Source organism: Coregonus clupeaformis, chromosome 10 (genome assembly GCF_020615455.1).
Source record: "Coregonus clupeaformis isolate EN_2021a chromosome 10, ASM2061545v1, whole genome shotgun sequence".
NCBI classification, from domain to species: Eukaryota; Metazoa; Chordata; class Actinopteri; order Salmoniformes; family Salmonidae; genus Coregonus; species Coregonus clupeaformis.
In genome coordinates, this window is record NC_059201.1 from 63,124,487 (window position 1) to 63,147,112 (window position 22,626).

At 42.1% G+C, this 22,626-nt stretch overlaps 1 pseudogene; it reads left to right on the top strand.

Annotated features, from left to right (window-relative positions):
• Positions 1-4,173: 4,173 nt before the first annotated feature.
• Positions 4,174-7,558, top strand: LOC121550338 (annotated as a pseudogene).
• Positions 7,559-22,626: the final 15,068 nt, after the last annotated feature.

The following is a 22,626-nucleotide window of genomic DNA, read 5'->3' on the forward strand; positions in this document are numbered from 1 at the left end:
TATACCCTTTGTTGGCAATGACACAGGTCAAACGTTTTCTGTAAGTCTTCACAAGGTTTTCACACACTGTTTCTGGTATTTTGGCCCATTCCTCCATGCAGATCTCCTCTAGAGCAGTGATGTTTTGGGGCTGTCGCTGGGCAACACAGACTTTCAACTCCCTCCAAAGATTTTCTATGGGGTTGAGATCTGGAGACTGGCTAGGCCACTCCAGGACCTTGAAATGCTTCTTACGAAGCCACTCCTTCGTTGCCCGGGCGGTGTGTTTGGGATCATTGTCATGCTGAAAGACCCAGCCACGTTTCATCATCAATGCCCTTGCTGCTGGAAGGAGGTTTTCACTCAAAATCTCACGATACATGGCCCCATTCATTCTTTCCTTTACACGGATCAGTCGTCCTGGTCCCTTTGCAGAAAAACAGCCCCAAAGCATGATGTTTCCACCCCCATGCTTCACAGTAGGTATGGTGTTCTTTGGATGCAACTCAGCATTCTTTGTCCTCCAAACACGACGAGTTGAGTTTTTACCAAAAAGTTATATTTTGGTTTCATCTGACCATATGACATGCTCCCAATCCTCTTCTGGATCATCCAAATGCACTCTAGCAAACTTCAGACGGGCCTGGACATGTACTGGCTTAAGCAGGGGGACACGTCTGCCACTGCAGGATTTGAGTCCCTGGCGGCGTAGTGTGTTACTGATGGTAGGCTTTGTTACTTTGGTCCCAGCTCTCTGCAGGTCATTCACTAGGTCCCCCCGTGTGGTTCTGGGATTTTGCTCACCGTTCTTGTGATCATTTTGACCCCACGGGGTGAGATCTTGCGTGGAGCCCCAGATCGAGGGAGATTATCAGTGGTCTTGTATGTCTTCCATTTCCTAATAATTGCTCCCACAGTTGATTTCTTCAAACCAAGCTGCTTACCTATTGCAGATTCAGTCTTCCCAGCCTGGTGCAGGTCTACAATTTTGTTTCTGGTGTCCTTTGACAGCTCTTTGGTCTTGGCCATAGTGGAGTTTGGAGTGTGACTGTTTGAGGTTGTGGACAGGTGTCTTTTATACTGATAACAAGTTCAAACAGGTGCCATTAATACAGGTAATGAGTGGAGGACAGAGGATCCTCTTAAAGAAGAAGTTACAGGTCAGTGAGAGCCAGAAATCTTGCTTGTTTGTAGGTGACCAAATACTTATTTTCCACCATAATTTGCAAATAAATTCATTAAAAATCCTACAATGTGTTTTTCTGGATTTTTTTTCCTCAATTTGTCTGTCATAGTTGACGTGTACCTATGATGAAAATTACAGGCCTCTCTCATCTTTTTAAGTGGGAGAACGTGCACAATTGGTGGCTGACTAAATACTTTTTTCCCCCACTGTACATGCCCGTCTGAAGTTTGCCAATGAACATCTGAATGATTCAGAGGAGAACTGGGTGACAGTGTTGTGGTCAGATGAGACCAAAATGAAGCTCTTTGGAATCAACTCAACTCGCAGTGTTTGGAGGACGAGGAATGCTGCCTATGACCCCAAGAACACCATCCCCATCGTCAAACTGCTAAGGGGACAGGACAACTTCACCACATCAAAGGGACGATGGACGGGGCCACGTACAGTCAAATCCTGGGTGAGAACCTCCTTCCCTCAGCCAGGGCATTGAAAATAGGTCGTGGATGGGTATTCCAGCATGACAATGACCCAAAACACACGGCCAAGGCAACAAAGGAGTGGCTCAAGAAGAAGCACACTAAGGTCCTGGAGTGGCCTAGCCAGTCTCCAGACCTTAATCCCCTAGAAAATCTGTGGAGGGGGAGCTGAAGGTTCGAGTTGCCAAACATCAGCCTCGAAACCTTAATGACTTGGAGAAGATCTGCAAAGAGGAGTGGGACAAAATCCCTCCTGAGATGTGTGCAAACCTGGTGGCCAACTACAAGAAACGTTTGACCTCTGTGATTGCCAACAAGGGTTTTGCCACCAAGTACTAAGTCATGTTTTGCAGAGGGGTCAAATACTTATTTCCCTCATTAAAATGCAAATCAATTTATAACATTTTTGACATGTGTTTTTCTGGATTTCTTTGTTGTTATTCTGTCTCTCACTGTTCAAATAAACCTACCATTAAAATTATAGACTGATCATTTCTTTGTCAGTGGGCAAACGTACTAAATCAGCAGGGGATCAAATACTTTTTTCCCTCACTGTAAATGTTGAGCTCGAGGTGATTTAGTCCTCCAACCGCTAGAGAGTGTCCGGGTTAGGGGGTGTCCGATGTTGGGGGAAAATTAGCTAAGTAGCTAACTAGCCAATATTCAACAATGTAGCTAAAATGTAAGCCATGTAACGGTAGCGAGCTAGCATTAAATAACAGCAGTTTAGCCAGCTAAGAGTATCTAGCTATCGTTTGTTATAGTAGCTACCTAGGTTATGGCTATTATCATTGAATAAGGGGTGCTAGCTAATTGAAGTAATGTTATGTTTACCCACTTGTACACGCTTGTCTTCAAAATAGTGTCCACTTTACAGTTAGCTAGTTAATCGTTAACTTGTGCCTCCCATATGTGCTACAGCCAACAGGCGAATTGTTAGCTAATATGTAGCTAGCTACCTAGCTATTATTATTAGCTAGCCAGCTATTAATAAAACAACTAGCAATCTTGCGTTGGCTTACATTAGAATTTTAATTTATATCCCTATATTTTACGCTCCAGCATTTTATACAATTAGTTTATATATCCGCGATATAATTATCATTTTATAACAGTTGTTGCTAACATATGAATATTTCTGTGCTCCATATCTCTCGCGATATAGTGGGAGAGAGAGGATGGGAAGGGAAAGTAGACTAGAGAGCAGGGTGGCAGCAGGAGGAGTTGCAGGGACTTTGTTTGCATTCAGAGTACTTGGATGGTGGGAAAATGGAGGGGCAGTAAATACATTTTGAAATGAAATCACCACCGTCTGTGAATCAGTATTTGTCTTATACTGAACTACTAGGCTATCTATTTCAAAAATGCATTATTTGCATGAATGTTTACAAAATGTTTACAACAAGCTTATATAATTGCATATAATTTAAAATGTTTTTGTAATTAAAATATATCCTTATGGAGATTGGTAAATCATTTATTTCAAACTAGCTGAATAGATCCATGATTACTGTAGGCTATAGTACATGCAGCCTTTCTGTGTCAGTGGCTACATGAGCACATACTGTAGGCCTACTGCTGTGTTTGGTGTTGTCCCTATAGCTTGCTTTCAGTATTGTGTTGTTTATACACAGTGTGTACTTACTGTCAATTCACGTTCCACCTTTCTCTTCATCCTCTATGGCATTTCTCTTTCACTTCACCAGCATGTGTTTATAGGTCCAATGCAGCCAGGTTTTTTTTCCCATCTCAATAGCAAATCCTTTCTGGGTAACAATTAAGTTCCTTACTGTGATTGTTTTCAAATAAAGTTTTCTAAAATAGACGAATGGACTACAATAGAATAGCATTGAATAGACTAAAATAGAATAGAGAAGGATTAGCCGGTGTGTTCATAATTTGTCTTTCATTTAAAAAAGGTATACTGGAAATCTTTAAATACTCTGGCTTTAATACAAATATGTTGAGAAGTAAGGAGGGACCTAACTAGTGGTAAGTTGTTTGTAGAAAAAATTACTTGCAATGCCATTTGTGCTGTAGGCTCTCTTTCTTTCATTCGCCCTCTCTGTCTCACACACACTGGCTCAATTATCTTCCAATAAATATATATATAATTCATTAGTGAGAAGAAATGCATAGACTGACATCTCGTGAACTGTTGAGGAACTACAGTGTATAGACTGACATTTCGACAAAGGTTGAACCGCATGTTGTTTCATTTGTGTTGAAATTTGAACCATTAACAGTTTTTTATACTTTTAATCAACACAAGGGAATGTAGGAAACAGCCTAGCTACACTACTGACTGAACTTCTGGTTTCATTATTTGTGTGCCTTCTGGGCAGTTCTCCGCCCCTCTGGAACGCTCTGGAAAGACGAGAGCTTTCCTTTGCTGCGCTTGCAACGCATACGCCTCGCAGCGTCATTCATCGCACAGGAATGCTGCACTCTCATTGGTCAGAGTAGTCAGAGCGTTCGAGAAATGTCTAGAAATCAGGGATAGTATATATTACGGTGTATTGCATTCATTTAAAACATCGACTCAACGAGAATACTAAAGGGTGAAGAAAGCAAGAAAAGAGGAGTTCGACTTTATAGGCTACTGCCTGATTCCTTTCATTGAGACCTCTACATTCACAAACTGTAAGTAACTTTCAGTAGCCTATTTTCATATGCATGACTGTTGTAAACTTTATGGAAATAGAACATTCTGCTATGTTGGTTGTGTAGACAGCCGGTTTAGCTATAACATTATATGCCAAAATATTTGGTTAACTAATACCGAAATAATTGTATTGAACTGTTACTGAAATAATATTACTACTGAAATAATAATCCATTTATTATGTCCTTATTTATGTGAACAGACTAGGGCTATATTCACCATGTTTTCTAGCATATTTTATTATAATTTCTTATTTTTAAGAAAATCTGCTCTAATTATGTGAAGATATTAACTCAATATTATTCAGGAGGGTGCAGTTCATACAAGGCCTATTGTAAAAAGACGTTTCTCTGTCATAGATTAGCAGAAATGATTGTGTCTGCCATTTTCTGTATGTTACACCCCACTGAATATGTGCCTGGCCTGTATTAGGCTAGCTAATAACACTAATAGGCTATATAACACAATGCAATACATTGACAACAGTGTTGTTATCAGACTCATTCAAATACTATTTATTGTATTTCAATTACTTTCAAATACCGGTACATTTAGAAGTATTTTGATATTTTTTATTTGAAAATACAATTAGTTGAATATTGGAATGCATTTGGCAATACATTTGGAAAGTATCAGCACGTATGTGAAAATACTCAAATACACAGACAACAAGTGTATTTTCAAACAAAAAATGTTTAAATACTCCATGCATTTGAACCCAGGACTGTTTGCTCCTAGGGGTATTTGAAATGTATTTATGAACTAGTTTCAAATAGTATTTATAGGAAATTATTAGAAAATACTTTCAAATAATTCCAGTAGAATTGGTTGATTCGGCCACATTATTTAAAATACAAATACTTAAATACGCATGTATTAGAACCCAGGTTTGGTTGTTATTCAAGTATATTTAGGCTAACACCCCTGTTGTTGGAGATTGACACTACTTGCACCTAGGTTTTCGTAGAATAATATCAATTTCTAAAACCTTCTTTCATTCTTTTGTAGGCAACTAACTCCAAACCATCAAGATGTCGTCAGCTAAAAGCCTGTCTATCGGCATTGACCTGGGCACCACCTACTCCTGTGTGGGGGTGTTCCAGCATGGTAAAGTAGAGATCATCGCCAACGACCAGGGCAACAGGACCACACCCAGCTATGTGGCCTTCACAGACACCGAGAGACTCATCGGTGACGCAGCAAAGAACCAGGTGGCCATGAACCCCAACAACACAGTTTTCGATGCCAAGCGCCTGATTGGCCGAAAGTTCGACGATCAGGTTGTGCAAGCCGACATGAAGCACTGGCCCTTCAAGGTGGTCAGCGATGGAGGAAAGCCTAAAGTTCAGGTAGATTACAAAGGTGAGAACAAATCCTTCAACCCAGAGGAAATCTCCTCCATGGTCCTGGTGAAGATGAGGGAGATCGCTGAGGCCTACCTGGGCCAGAAGGTGTCCAACGCAGTCATCACAGTCCCCGCCTACTTCAACGACTCACAGAGACAGGCCACTAAGGATGCTGGAGTGATCGCTGGGCTGAATGTACTGAGGATAATCAACGAGCCCACAGCGGCAGCAATCGCCTACGGCATGGACAAAGGCAAATCCAGGGAACGCAACGTCCTGATCTTTGATCTGGGCGGGGGCACCTTCGACGTGTCCATCCTGACCATTGAGGATGGGATCTTTGAGGTGAAGGCCACTGCTGGGGACACTCACCTGGGTGGGGAGGACTTTGACAACCGCCTCGTCAGCCACTTTGTGGAGGAGTTCAAGAGGAAACACAAGAAGGACATCAGCCAAAACAAGCGGGCTCTGAGGAGGCTGAGGACGGCCTGCGAGAGGGCCAAGAGAACCCTGTCCTCCAGCTCCCAGGCCAGCATTGAGATCGACTCCCTCTTTGAGGGCATCGATTTCTACACCTCCATCACCAGGGCTCGTTTTGAGGAGATGTGTTCGGACCTCTTCAGGGGAACCCTGGAGCCTGTGGAGAAAGCCCTCAGGGACGCCAAGATGGACAAGGCCCAGATCCATGACGTTGTCCTGGTCGGAGGCTCCACCCGGATCCCCAAGGTCCAGAAGCTCCTGCAGGACTTCTTCAACGGTCGAGAGCTGAACAAGAGCATCAACCCAGACGAGGCGGTGGCCTACGGTGCTGCCGTCCAGGCGGCCATCTTGTCTGGCGACAAGTCTGAGAACGTCCAGGATCTGCTGCTGCTAGACGTGGCTCCCCTGTCCTTGGGCATCGAAACCGCCGGAGGGGTCGACCGCCCTGATCAAACGCAACACCACCATCCCATCCAAACAGACCCAGACCTTCACCACTTATTCCGACAACCAGCCCGGGGTCCTGATCCAGGTTTACGAGGGAGAGAGAGCCATGACTAAGGACAACAACCACCTGGGGAAGTTTGAGCTCTGTGGAATCCCCCCTGCCCCACGAGGAGTCCCTCAGATCGAGGTGACCTTTGACATCGACGCCAATGGCATTCTGAACGTATCAGCGGTGGACAAGAGCACGGGCAAAGAGAACAAGATCACCATCACCAACGACAAGGGGCGGCTCAGCAAAGAGGATATTGAGAGGATGGTGCAGGATGCCGACAAATACAAAGCTGAGGACGACGCACAGAGGGAGAAGATAGCAGCCAAGAACTCCCTGGAGTCGTACGCCTTCAATATGAAGAGCAGCGTGGAGGATGACAACATCAAAGGTAAGATCAGCGAGGAGGACAAGAAGAAAGTGGTGGACAGGTGCGACCAGGCCATTTCCTGGTTGGAGAACAACCAGCTTGCAGACAAAGAGGAGTACGAGCTTCAGCTGAAGGAGCTGGAGAAAGTGTGCCAGCCTATCATTACCAAGCTATACCAGCAAGGAGGGATGCCCACAGGTAGCTGTGGAGATCAGGCAAGGTCCAGCTCTGGTGCCAGCTCCCAAGGCCCAACCATTGAAGAGGTTGACTAAAGTGAGGGACTTGTATAATGGACTTTTCAAAATGCATTAGTATCACTGCATACGTTTTGCTATTCAGGAAATACTTTGTACATATACTGATTTCTACTGGTTGAAATTGAAATGCCTTTTCATGGCGCAGTGCTGTTTAGGAAGTGCTTAATATATTTATTGGTTGTACTGTAAAGATGACAATAGATAAACATATTGAAAGATCAAAGAAATTGTGATGTAAATGTGTTGTTTCATACCATATTGCGTTGCTGGACATTGCAAATAAAATGTATTGAAATAAGTTTATACGTCTGTTGGTTGTTTCCTTGAATTCCTTCTCGTCATAACAGATTCAGTATTCACATTTTAATCATTTTTTTTACACAATACCATGAAATATTGTAAACAAAACTTTGATCGACGGCTAAACCACCAGAGAGAGGAGAGCAGGTGAGGACACCGTAATGGCCACTGTTTATCAATGCTTTATTCTTTGATAAAGTCTGATACAATCACTATGGTCCTTCTTGGAAAAAGAGGCACAGTGTGAAGGGAAAACTGATCGTAAAATCAGTACTCCTACTCTGAGATTCTTTGTGAAATATTAGTTATAAAGCTAATTTCCTGCTACTCTACACAGTGGCGATTTTAGCATGTAAATCTTGGTGGGGCAAACTCCCCCGAAAATGTGAGGATGCATGCCAGCAAAGCCACAACACTAAGCAATACATGAATTGCACTATAACTGTGACAAACAGTGCCCACAAACTGTTAAGGCCTACATAAAGCTGTCCCAACAACAGAGCTTTCTTTTCAGCCACTGCTAAACCTGGCTATCAGCTAAACAGTTAATTCTGCCTCATTTACTGCCTTTGAAAAAAACATAGCTGATATGGCTGACTTGCTTAAACAAATGTGGTTTCTACTGACAACTGAGATGTACAAACTATAGCATAAGGGAACAACGAGCGGATAAGAGTCAATCTAATATCGATTAAGACATTAATGAGCGAGCTAGGATGGACGTAGTTAATGTAACTATTTGTTCAGCACTTTTGAAATGTAGGCTACAGCGACAGAATTCAGAACATGGGGCCGTTCTTACAGTATTCTCCCTGTACACCAAGTCAGAACCGTAGGATAAATAAAGCGGGCATATAAGCAGACAATGAAAGCTCTTACAATATTCGAGGCTATAGGCTACATGTGCACCACCAAGTCAGAACAGTAAGCAAAGTTAGGAGGGGGAAAGGGACCAAATTATTAGGGTGAGGCACATGGGCTACTAACAGCTTAATACACAACATACACTTAGTATTACTTTCTTAGCTACAGTATACATATCTTCCTGGCATATTACTTAATTTATGCAGCAGCAGCAATTTTTGGACTCACCTTGTTGTGCTGTGCTCACTTGAACAGGAAGGTGGTGCGGCAGTCCTTCGTTGACAAATTTTGCCATCAAACTTTGTCATCAAAGTCTGGCATTCTCTGGATTGATGGTGCTTTCAAGACAACTGGGAACTCTGAAAAAAAATTAAGTAGAATCATGACGTCAGTGATCTTCAGGCCGGAGCACTAGAAAGAGGCCCGAGTTCCTAGCTGGATTGACAGCATGGCCAATGTATTAAACCTTTTCTGGCCCATCTTGTTGAATGTTTATCCTTTTAAACTTGGAAAAGAGACCCTTAAACCCAGACTTGGACCACACACCCACTCCACTGAATAGCAGGCTAGTGATTGCTTTGCAACACTTGCAGTTAGCCACTGATTCATTCCAAACCACTCATTGTTGAATTTGCGATTTCACCACGCAGGTCCCTTAAACAGGGGACTTTACATCTAAAAGTTAATTTATAGAAAAAGCACTTCAAAAACTGCACTTCAAACTTTTATCTCAAACTGACCGTTTTATAAATGCTTGCCATTTCTTAATTTACATTTTAGTCATTTAGCAGACAATGACCGGTATACGCCAACACCATTCCAACACAGAAAAGCTGCTTTTTAACATACCTAATTGTAAAAAATTGGAAGGAAAACAATTGTACTCATATTAATTATAGGTCATATTTAATAGAAATCTGAAAACACTGGACAGTTACTTTACAGGTAGACTTAGAAAATAAATGCTTTAAACTGTATAAGTGATCAATGCATCATCATACCAGGGGCCTCATTTATAACCGTTGCGTAAATTTCTCACGAAATTGCTATGTGCACCATTTCAGATTTTTTTTTTAGATTTATAAACTTACCGCACGCCATACATACGCATGTTTCCCGTTATATGCACTTGAACGTGCATTAAAACTCTGCCTGGTAAACGTCTCCATTCACCTTTTATGGTGACAATAACACCCTTTTTTTGCTGTATAATTTGGAACAATTGGCATAAGGTCACGGCATGCAAAAGACAAATTGTTGTTCAATATTGAGTTTATCAATAGATTATTGGGTTTATATGTCCTGCCTTTGTATAGGCTCTGAGATTAAATAGGCAATGTTGTTGCGCTCCTATCATACAGCAATACTGTAGCCTACCCATACAGTCACATCCTTTACATAAGCTACCGGTCTATTTATTGTGTTGGCAGAATGTTTTCATCTTTAGCAGTAATTTATGCTGTATCTGGTAATGGACTGTGTCTGTTTCTGAGAGAAAACAATAGCAAATTGTCGTGGACCTGTCAGCAATACTTTTGAATTCAACAATGACTTTTCCCCCAACCTAAATATGATGGATTGTCCTCGAATGCTGAAACATTGTAGGGTAGGCTACAAAAAAAAGGTGCAATTGCGTTACTTACAGTAGTTACATTTCTATTACTTGTATGTTTTTGTTCTACTTGACTTTTTATTTAATTTTTTATAGTAGGCCTACTAATGTAGTTTACAAAAGTGTAATCAGTAAAGCTGGTCTGGGTGTCACTTGTATTTCTATTCAGTAAGCATAATATATTCACATTGCTTCCTAGCTCATGGGCATAGCAGGTATTCATTTGGTAGTTTACAATGTTACCTCATCAGTATAGTGTCACGTCTCCTCCGTTACAATTAGCAAGCGTTAGGATCATCATTCACTTACTAACTTCAGCCTATGAGTACGGCACACTAAGGAAATTTCACCATGCTTTCTAAGTAACCTATGGGCTCACTAGTGCAATTATCACTTTGCTTTCTCTTGACCAATGGGCATAAATTTAGGGGAGTATTTACATGTCAACTTATGCCAGCTGCCCCTCTAAGGGTTATCTGTCATCCACATCTGGGTCCGAGGAGCATTTCCTCGTAGATGAGGCCAATCTATCTTAACAAAATTCCATATTGCATTCGGTCTTTGTTGTCCATTCAGTTCAGCCTGTACTCGATTGAACTGATATTCATTACTGCTGTTGGGAAAGAGAAAGCAAGAAAGGCATTTCACTGTACTTGTGCACGTGACAATCAAAAGTTGAAACTTGATACATAGGCCTACTTCGATGTAAAACATCAGCAGTTAAATTCGACTGTATATTGGTATTATAAACCCTATGATATTGCAAAACTTGAAATAGATACAGTGCATCCAGAAAGTATTCAGACCCCTTGATTGACTTTTTCCACATTTTGTTATGTTACGGCCTTATTCTAAAATGGATGAAATTATGTTTTTTCATCATCAATCAATCATCAGTCAATACCCCATAATGACAGGTTTTTAGAACTTTTTGCAAATTTATAAAATATTTAAAACAGAAACCTTATTTACTTAAGTATTCAGACCCATTGCTATGAGACTCGAAATTGAGCTCAGGTGCATCCTGTTTCCATTGATCATCCTTGAGATGTCATCCTTGAACTTGATTGGACTCCACCTGTGGAAAATTCAATTGATTGTACATGATTTGGAAAGGCACACACCTGTCTATATAAGGTCCCGCAGTTGACAGTGCATGTCAGAGCAAAACCCAAGCCGCGAGTTCGAAGGAATTGTCCGTAGAGCTCAGAGACAGGATTGTGTCGAGGCACAGATCTGGGCAATGGTACCAAAAAATTTCTGCAGCATTGAAGGTCCCCAAGAACACAGTGGCCTCCATCATTCTTAAATGGAAGAAGTTTGGAACCACCAAGACTCTTCCTAGAGCTGGCCGCCCAGCCAAACTGAGCAATCGGGGGAGAAGGGCCTTGGTCAGGTGACCAAGAACCCGATGGTCACTCTGACAGAGCTCCAGAGCCCCCCCCATAGGGCGGCGCACAATTGGCCCAGCGTCATCTGGGTTAGGGGAGGGTTTGGCCGGGCGGATCTCCTTCGCTCATCGCGCTGTCGCAACTCCTTGTGGCGGTCCGGGTGCCTGCAAGCTGACTTCGGTCGTCCGACACATTGGTGCGGCTGGCTTCCAGGTTAACCAAGCAGTGTGTTAAGAAGCAGCGCAGCTAGGCGGATCATGTTTCGGAGGACACATAACTCAACCTTCGCCTCTCCCGAGCCCGTTGGGGAGTTGCAGCGATGAGACAAGATCGTAACTACCAATTTGGGAGAAAAAGGGAGTAAAATTCACACAAAAAATGTAATTAAATAAAAAATACAACAAACGACTCAACACTAAATCGTAATTTCATCCTATTAATTATATATTTTTCTCTCTTCACTTCTTAATTCGGCCATTTTACTGTTTTAAGCCGTTCCCACTTGTCCCTTTGTTGCACATGGAAAGTGCTTCCTGACAGCATCTGTGGAGGGAAAGCAACAAATAGAAGATCAAGATAGAACACTTAGGGGTCAGGTTCCATTCAATCAGTTCAATAATTTATTTAAATTCAATTTAAACAATTTAAAAACCTTAATGTGAAAAGCTTAGCAGATTATATAAACAGAGGACATAGAAGTCACAGTATGTGGGTATGTGTCACGACATCCTCCGAAGCTGCCTCCTCTCCTTGTTCGGGCAGGCTTCGGCGTTCGTCGTCACTGGCCTTCTAGCCACTGCCGCTCCGCTCCTCATCTCATCATTCCATTTGTTTTGTCTTGTCTATTACACACACCTGGTTCATATCCCCTCATTAGTACGTGTATAAGTGTTCCCTCCGCCCCCTTGTCCTTGTGGGTGATTGTTTAGTGTGAGGAGAGTGGAGAGTGGAGAGTGGTAGAGCGGTAGAGCGGTAGAGCGGTAGAGCGGTAGAGCGCTGTGTATTTTGTATTGCCGGGGTATATTTTCCCCGTGTGCCTGTTTGGTTCCAGTGCGCCTGTTTTGCGCACTGGACTGTGTGACGCATTTCTGCGTAACACTGTTTTCCGGAATAAACTCTCTATTCTGTGATTTATCCTCCTGCGCCTGACTCCTTCAAATCACCCATCACACATAAAGTCAGACGTTTCCTTACCAGAGGTGGAAAAAGTACACAATTACTCAAGTAAAAGTGAAAGTCACCCAGTAAAATACTACTTGAGTAAAAGTCTAAAAGTATTTGGTTTTAAAATACACTTAAGTACAAAAGTAAAAGTATAAATTATTCCAAATACCTATATATTATTTTTAGTTTAGTTTTTGGATAGCCAGGCACCTCTCAGATTTGACTGTTTGTTCCGGCACCTATTTGGCCAGATCCGGTACCTCTCGCGTCATGATTTATTAATTGTTTCACTGTTCGTACTGTAGACATTCTAATAAAAGCGATCAGCGTTAAATCAAGTTGCCTCCTCGTTATTTCTCCCGATCCCCAGAAAGACCATCATGTAAAAGCGCGGTGATCCTTCTGTGTAATCATCTTATCCTGCCATACTGATTCCAGACCTGCTGTCTTATTTGTACATAGAGGTTATTGGGAGGGCCGGTGGGGTAAGTAACTGATCTTGACACAGGTCTTGGTAGGTCTACGTAGCCTAAGCTCCCTACTGAATTTGAAACGTGGGATAGCCAAATAAAAAATGGATAAGAAAAGGCAATCGAGTTTGATGACACTTTTCAAGTCCAAAAATCCAGAGAAAGATGGTGGATCGAACCCAGAACTAACCAGAGAACTGTCAGTGCCGGAGAAGAGGAGTGAGGGGCAAACTGTTCCTGATGGCGATGCTTTAGCTAGCAGCGCTGCTAATCCCACCAGTTCAGCATCACCACCGGCACCTCCACTAGCCAGTAGGCCTACTAGCGAGTCAGACTCAGCGGGAGAGCGAGACGGGGAGCTGGGGGGAGGGGGGCAGTGCATCCACTGACAAAGTGCTCCGATCAGGTGCAATTTACAGTTCAAGAACAAGCAAATGTATAACCCCTGGCTTGTCATGCAGAATTAAAAGTTGGGCTGTACAACATGCAAAAAGGTAGGGAGCTTGGGTCTAGAAACGACTGGCGGTATTAAACTAGCAAAAGAGTGGGTGGAATCCACAGTAAGTTAACATCCTATGCCTCAGATGTAAAAAAAAAAAACACTAAAACATGCCTAAACCAAGGCACATTTGGTGGCAGCAAGCCTTGTAGACAAGGCTAAAGAGGACACCCAGGTTATAGTTAACACTCAAACATTTCAAAAATAGACACTACAGCCAGTTTTCAGAACAGCCTTAGGAGGCTGTCACAGCCACAGTCCCGCTCATGGCTTTGAGCAAGAAATGGACTCTCAGGAGCTAAATGGACTTGACATGGGGAGAGTCATTGTGTGTGGGAGGTTTTGAAAACTAAGGTAGGATTTTTGTATTCTTCTTTACAAACTTGTTCTGTACTGTGAAGGTCATCTGAATATGTGCTTCATATTATCACATAGGCAGAAGGCCTATATATTCTCATATGTGTGTTTTGTTTTAGCCTACATTGATTTATTTTATTTGAAGTTATATTCCGATATTTGTTCTACTGCTACATTGATGTCTTGAAAATTATATGAAATTCGGGTCTTGTAAGCCACACAGCTGAGTATGTGTACATATGCATATGGCTGGTGTTCTGTAGTGTAGTCTAAAATTGTTGCTGTACATTGTTGTCTAGAAAATTAGGCTATAAGAAATTCGGACTTGTGTAAGCCCCGCAGCTATACTCAAGTATGTGGGCATACTGCAGTGATGTCTAAAATGCTTTGAATTAATCAGCACCTTGGAGAGCGCTGTCCAGTTTCACCACCATAGACAGTAGGCTACTTGGCTGCTACGTTGTGTTTGACACTTTCTTTCTCAATGTGTTCCGGTACCTCGGAGCCCCCCAGGGTTTGCCTATATGAAACACAGACCTTATATGAAGTAGTTCTAACATTCCCTACGGAAAAATTAAAGGTGGAAAAACGATTGGAACGATTTCCGTGTTTTACCGCTAGGTTTTATGGGTATTATGACTCCTACTGTGGTACTCAGTAGGTAATTGACCTAATGGTAAATGCTAACTCTGAAATATTGTCAGGTCTAGCATGGCATGCATACAAAAGTATTAAAGTTATTATATTAATGCCAATTTGACATTAATGTTTCCATCGTTCCAAGACATGTTTTAACGTGGCAATCAGCAGTAGAAACAATAACAAAGCGGTATCTCCGCCCTTAGTATGGTGAAAAGCTGAGGGATGGGCCTGGAGAAATGTAACCACTCTCAAATTCATAGACAGAGCTATGGATACAAGGATGGACCATCCATCAGTGGCGGTCAGTGCTGTTTAAGATGAGGGAGGACGTTTTGTTTTTCATGAGCATGGCCTCATTGGCCATATTGGATGACAGTCATTCATATTCCATTCACCCAGTTCAATGTAACAGTGATAGGTTTAGGCTACTACATGATACTCAAATTATCCCTATACCCATCATGAGGTTGCTACAACCTAGCCTATGAATGAAAGTTTACAACGTAGGTGCACACAGGTCAAGAAAATTGAGGTGACAGACAGTGACACATTCAATACCGTCTTGCACACTCTTGCCTGCATCTAGCTGATCTAGGGTGTAGTCATTAGTCCAACAGTTACAAACTAGAGTTTCTATTGGACTTCTTCACTTATGTTTATCCCCATTTCGTTCTGTTTGCTTCCGTTTAATAAACGTTTTTCAACAGAATTGGCGGAATGAAAACACTCCTGATCACACAGTTCACTTTCATAGCAGCCACATTTGATTCCTTCTCACATCTATGCACTCTCCTCCTCTCACCTTTTCCCTTCGCTTGTAGACTTCAATGCACAACACATCAGCTGTATGTGACCAGACAAAAAAACCTTTCCTAGCCAAACCATATCATAACCGCTACACACAGCCTACATCGTTGTCACCATTATAGCTAAAGTAACGTCATAGTCAACATAGCTAATAGAACTAACGCGTTAGTAAACCCGCTACAATCATGCAGTAACGTTACAGTGTACAGTCAGTAAGCAGTTTAACACTTACACCAGTGGGCCCCAGTGGCAATACATTTGTAAAACCAAAAGCATAGTCATAGCCATCTAGCTAACATAGCATCCCTCTTTTTGAGTAGGCTAAACTAGATAGCTGCATTCGCTAGCTATGTACAGTGGGGAAAAAAAGTATTTAGTCAGCCACCAATTGTGCAAGTTCTCCCACTTAAAAAGATGAGAGAGGCCTGTAATTTTCATCATAGGTACACGTCAACTATGACAGACAAAATGAGATTTTTTTTCTCCAGAAAATCACATTGTAGGATTTTTAAAGAATTTTTTTGCAAATTATGGTGGAAAATAAGTATTTGGTCAATAACAAAAGTTTCTCAATACTTTGTTGTATACCCTTTGTTGGCAATGACACAGGTCAAACGTTTTCTGTAAGTCTTCACAAGGTTTTCACACACTGTTGCTGGTATTTTGGCCCATTCCTCCATGCAGATCTCCTCTAGAGCAGTGATGTTTTGGGGCTGTCGCTGGGCAACACAGACTTTCAACTCCCTCCAAAGATTTTCTATGGGGTTGAGATCTGGAGACTGGCTAGGCCACTCCAGGACCTTGAAATGCTTCTTACGAAGCCACTCCTTCGTTGCCCGGGCGGTGTGTTTGGGATCATTGTCATGCTGAAAGACCCAGCCACGTTTCATCTTCAATGCCCTTGCTGATGGAAGGAGGTTTTCACTCAAAATCTCACGATACATGGCCCCATTCATTCTTTCCTTTACACGGATCAGTCGTCCTGGTCCCTTTGCAGAAAAAACAGCCCCAAAGCATGATGTTTCCACCCACATGCTTCACAGTAGGTATGGTGTTCTTTGGATGCAACTCAGCATTCTTTGTCCTCCAAACACGACGAGTTTAGTTTTTACCAAAAAGTTCTATTTTGGTTTCATCTGACCATATGACATTCTCCCAATCCTCTTCTGGATCATCCAAATGCACTCTAGCAAACTTCAGACGGGCCTGGACATGTACTGGCTTAAGCAGGGGGACACGTCTTGCACTGCAGGATTTGAGTCCCTGGCGGCGTAGTGTGTTACTGATGGTAGGCTTTGTTACTTTGGTCCCAGCTCTCTGCAGGTCATTCACTAGGTCCCCCGTGTGGTTCTGGGATTTTTGCTCACAGTTCTTGTGATCATTTTGACCCCACGGGGTGAGATCTTGCGTGGAGCCCCAGATCGAGGGAGATTATCAGTGGTCTTGTATGTCTTCCATTTCCTAATAATTGCTCCCACAGTTGATTTCTTCAAACCAAGCTGCTTACCTATTGCAGATTCAGTCTTCCCAGCCTGGTGCAGGTCTACAATTTTGTTTCTGGTGTCCTTTGACAGCTCTTTGGTCTTGGCCATAGTGGAGTTTGGAGTGTGACTGTTTGAGGTTGTGGACAGGTGTCTTTTATACTGATAACAAGTTCAAACAGGTGCCATTAATACAGGTAACGAGTGGAGGACAGAGGAGCCTCTTAAAGAAGAAGTTACAGGTCTGTGAGAGCCAGAAATCTTGCTTGTTTGTAGGTGACCAAATACTTATTTTCCACCATAATTTGCAAATAAATTCATAAAAAATCCTACAATGTGATTTTCTGGATTTTTTTTCCTCAATTTGTCATAGTTGACGTGTACCTATGATGAAAATTACAGGCCTCTCTCATCTTTTTAAGTGGGAGAACTTGCACAATTGGTGGCTGACTAAATACTTTTTTCCCCACTGTAAGTGAAAACTGAAAGAAAAAAAATCTCACTTCTCCTTCATTTAGGAAGAAATTATTTGTTCAAAACTGTTCAACTATTGTCTTTCTCTTTGAGTCAACTACTCACCACATTTTATGCACTGCAGTGCTAGCTATCTGTAGCTTATGGTTTCAGTACTAGATTCATTCTCTGATCCTTAGATTGGGTGGACAACATGTCAGTTCATGCTGCAAGAGCTCTGATAGGTTGGAGGATGTCCACCGGAAGTTTTCATAATTACTGTGTAAGTCTATGGAAGGGGGTGAGAACCATGAGCTTCCTAGGTTTTGTATTGAAGTCAATGTACCCAGAGGAGGACAGAAGCTTGCTGTCCTCCGGCTACACCATGGTGCTACCCTACAGAGTGATGTTGAGGCTACTGTAGACCTTAATTGCAAAATAGTGTGTTTTAATCAATTATTTGCTGACGTGATTATATTTAGTATAGTTTTATCTAAAAAGGATAACCTTTTAAATGTTTTTACATTTTTATGATATTCACTGAGGAGGATGGTCCTCCCCTTCCTCCTCTGAGGAACCTCCACTTCCATTCATGATATCAAAATTATAGTTTAACCATGTTTTGTGGCTATATACTGTTTGTTTACATTTTCTTAGTTTACAAACATTGGAGTAAAACAAGACTGGTGGGGTGCGACAGTTGAACTAAGCTCATGAGACATTTATAAGTTATATTCTTCAAGAATCAATGGATACATATAAGTCCAAAAATTGATGTAGCAACTGCTGATTGCCACTTTAAATCTGCCAATTGGAGAATACCCCACTGGAAGAAGAGGTCAACCACCTCAGGTGTCAACTGCCTGTCTCTGCCACCTCAGAAAAAGCAATGCCTTGCCCACACCAAGGTAGTGACAAGGGAGAGGGAGGCAAAAGCACCAGTCAAGATCCAGGTGGGGAAACTACTGGCAGACCATGCGAGGGTGTTGTGGAAAATAATCACTATACTTTATTAAAAATCAAAGTTCTTCCAGAGTTTTTGTAGAATCAAGAATGACTTTATTACAATTTCAACAAAGCCAGGCTAATCTGCAGATTAGGGCCCCTCTCTCTTTTTGCTCCCCATCTATATAGTCCCATTCTCATCCCTTATACCTCAAAACCCCTCCCTTTTCAGTTTCCCGCTCTTTATTGCTCCGCCCACTTCCTTTGTCTGTGATGGCGGCTAAATTCGACTTTCATTCAGTTCAGAATCAATAGTAATACAATCAATCAATCCCTTATCTTACAAAAACACTAATGTTTAGTTTAAACTCTGTTCAACCCCAGCTCTCAGAACCTTTGTTTGAGGAGAGATGCATTAGGCCACAGTCTGGTTTCAGTCTCTGATAAGGTAGGACAGCCATGGATTTAAGTAAGAGCGAGCAATTCGACCCTAGGTCAGATTCCCACTTCACCCACACACAGTGAAATGACCCAATTACGTTCTTTGCCAAACAACAAAGAATTCTAACTCTATGTTCGTGATTAACCCAGTTTTATCTCATAGTTCACTAAGAACTCTCCCTCAAGCCCACAACAGAGAACAAATAAAGTAGTTCTTGTCTCACCTCCTTCCCTAAAAAAAGGCATATTATGCAATACAATTTAGCCTAAGCTATACATTGGATAGCCTATTCGTATCAAGTATCTATTTTCATAGTGTGAATGATGGAAAGTAACATTTTTAATCAAATGATTAATAGGCATCAGGAAGGTGCATGTAATGGTGTTCTGTAATGACTGTATTTATGCTCTGCAACCACATTCTCTGTGTCTATATTCATAGGTCATGGACAGGACACACCAGACAGGACCCAACGGACCTAGAGCCATCTTGGGTGGTGCGTACCCCAGGCTGGCAAACCTGGATAAGGTGTTCTTTGTCCTTGATGTGATGTTCTTCAAGGTGACATTCTGGTGAAATCAACCCTACTCCTGGTAATGTCATATGTATGCATATAATCAGTCTACCATAATTCTATCTTCAGTATAACTGCATAATATCCTACAAAAGCAAATTTGATGTGTAGCCAGGCTGGGACTCCCTGTGACAATCAGTCCAACACCTTTGTCCAGGGGTGTCACACTCAATTCCTGGAGAGCCACGTGTCTATTGGGTTATTTCCTTTGAATTTGTGTTCAATGAAGACCTAGAAAACCAGGTGAGAAGAGTTCCAAACTAATAAACCAACAGACATTGCCTCTCCGGGAATTGAGTTTCACACCCCTGCCTTAGTCCTTATGTCAAGAGGTCTAAGCATAACAATAATTTAGAATAAATTGGGCTTCCAAAAATAATATGGTAGCTGGGATTTGTTTATTTTGATTGCAAAACGTTTTACACAGCAGCTGCGCCCCGATTTTAAGTCCCAATTAGGGGATTTGATTAAGCTGGCCCAGGCGCCTGGGTGGGCGATGATTTCACCGGGTGAAAAGTGATTGTATTTGTTTTGAAACCGGGGTGCCTCCTGGGCGTGAGCCAGGTGACATAATGAAGTCGGTTTAATACAAAGTGACGTACAGTGGGGAGAACAAGTATTTGATACACTGCCTATTTTGCAGGTTTTCCTACTTACAAAGCATGTAAAGGTCTGTAGTTTTTATCATAGGTACACTTCAACTGTGAGAGACGGAATCTAAAACAAAAATCCAGAAAATCACATTGTATGATTTTTAAGTAATTCATTTGCATTTTATTGCATGACATAAGTATTTGATACATCAGAAAAGCAGAACTTAATATTTGGTACAGAAACCTTTGTTTGGAATTACAGAGATCATATGTTTCCTGTAGTTCTTGACCAGGTTTGCACACACTTCAGCAGGGATTTTGGCCAACTCCTCCATACAGACCTTCAGGTTTCAGGGCTGTCGCTGGGCAATACAGACTTTCAGCTCCCTCCAAAGATGTTCTATTGGGTTCAGGTCTGGAGACTGGCTAGGCCACTCCAGGACCTTGAGATGCTTCTTACGGAGCCACTCCTTAGTTGCCCTGGCTGTATGTTTCGGGTCGTTGTCATGCTGGAAGACCCAGCCACGACCCATCTTCAATGCTCTTACTGAGGGAAGGAGGTTGTTGGCCAAGATCTCGCGATACATGGCCCCATCCATCCTCCCCTCAATACGGTGCAGTCGTCCTGTCCCCTTTGCAGAAAAGCATCCCCAAAGAATGATGTTTCCACCTCCATGCTTCATGGTTGGGATGGTGTTATTGGGGTTGTACTCATCCTTCTTCTTCCTCCAAACACGGCGAGTGGAGTTTAGACCAAAAAGCTCTATTTTTGTCTCATCAGACCACATGACCTTCTCCCATTCCTCCTCTGGATCATCCATTGGCAAACTTCAGACGGGCCTGGACATGCGCTGGCTTGAGCAGGGGGACCTAGCTTGCGCTGCAGGATTTTAATCCATGACGGCGTAGTGTGTTACTAATGGTTTTCTTTGAGACTGTGGTCCCAGCTCTCTTCAGGTCATTGACCAGGTCCTGCTGTGTAGTTCTGGGCTGATCCCTCACCTTCCTCATGATCATTGATGCCCCACGAGGTGAGATCTTGCATGGAGCCCCAGACCGAGGGTGATGACCGTCATCTTGAACTTCTTCCATTTTCTAATAATTGCGCCAACATTTGTTGCCTTCTCACCAAGCTGCTTGCCTATTGTCCTGTAGCCCATCCCAGCCTTGTGCAGGTCTATAATTTTATCCCTGATGTCCTTACACAGCTTTCTGGTCTTGGCAATTGTGGAGAGGTTAGAATCTGTTTGATTGAGTGTGTGGACAGGTGTCTTTTATACAGGTAACGAGTTTAAACAGGTGCAGTTAATACAGGTAATGAGTGGAGAACAGGAGGGCTTCTTAAAGAAAAACTAACAGGTCTGTGAGAGCCGGAATTCTTACTGGTTGGTAGGTGATCAAATACTTATGTCATGCAATAAAATGCTAATAAATTATTTAAAAATCATACCATGTGATTTTCTGGATTTTTGTTTTAGATTCTGTCTCTCACAGTTGAAGTGTACCTATGATAAAAATTACAGACCTCTACATGCTTTGTAAGTAGGAAAACCTGCAAAATCGGCAGTGTATCAAATACTTGTTCTCCCCACTGTATGTCAAGCACGTGGAGTAATGATTACAACACATGCAAAGTGTTTGCTCTTGATAAAAAAACGTATCTGTACTTTATCGGTCTTAAACTAGTTTAATAATTGGAACATTTATTTATGGAAAATATATGCTGTATGTATCAATACTCCTTTTTTTGGGGGGGGGTTGCAAGTTTCTAAAAACCTGTTTTCGCTTTGTCATTATGGGGTATTGTGTGTAGATTGATGAGGATTTTAATTTATTTAAATCATTTTAGAATAAGGCTAATGTAACAAAATGTGGAAAAAGTCAAGGGTTCTGAATACTTTCCGAATGCACTGTCTGTCATTGCACATCTTCATGTTGTCTTTTTTTTTTCCTGCTGCCAGGACCAACCAGCTACCTGGCTCAGTCCACTCCTGCTTCTTGCCCCTCACTGTGCTGGGTAACACAGGGTCACAAACTAGAACAGGCTGGAATAGTAAGTGAAAGAAGTTGTCAATGAGTTTCAAGATAGCAGGTAGCCAGCTATGCAGCCTAAGACAAGAATCGGCACACAAAAAGGGCAAGGACATCATTTCTAACCAGTATGCCTTCCTACCATCGGGGCACAGGATAGTGGAGGTGGCTTCTAGCTTTATACCTGCCTCCATAAGGCTACTGAGTGCTACACTCTGTCCTAGCCACCCTGGCTGCCTATTTAGCGATTTATGGATACATTTATTAATAGGCTACACCCTCATGCACTGCATTTTATTTGCTAATGTACACATGCCCTGTTTTTGAATGTAATAACGCACTGTTGTGTGTTTTAAATGAAAGTGTGCTTGATGTATCTGTTGCCACAAATTCCTTCTGGGAAATTCCTTCTGGGAAAATAAAGTTAGTCATACATGCTATGTTTTGCTATGAAGTGTTTCCAATAGCCTTAACTTGAATATTGAATCCATTTGTCACGCGCGTGCTGCAACAGGACTGTGCTGTTTATCTCCATCACAGGCTATTTACTTATGTACAAGACACATTCTTCTTGCTCTTCCATGCTGGCAACACTTGTCTTCTTTTGTAGAGGGTCCAAGTGGGAGTGAGGTCAGTGAAGATGAGTGAGGTGAAGCAGGGGCAGGAGGAGTTGTCAGAGTAGGCCTATATCTAACCCGAGCAGGATGTGGTTTAAGAGAATGAAATGGAGAGTTAGATGTATGATA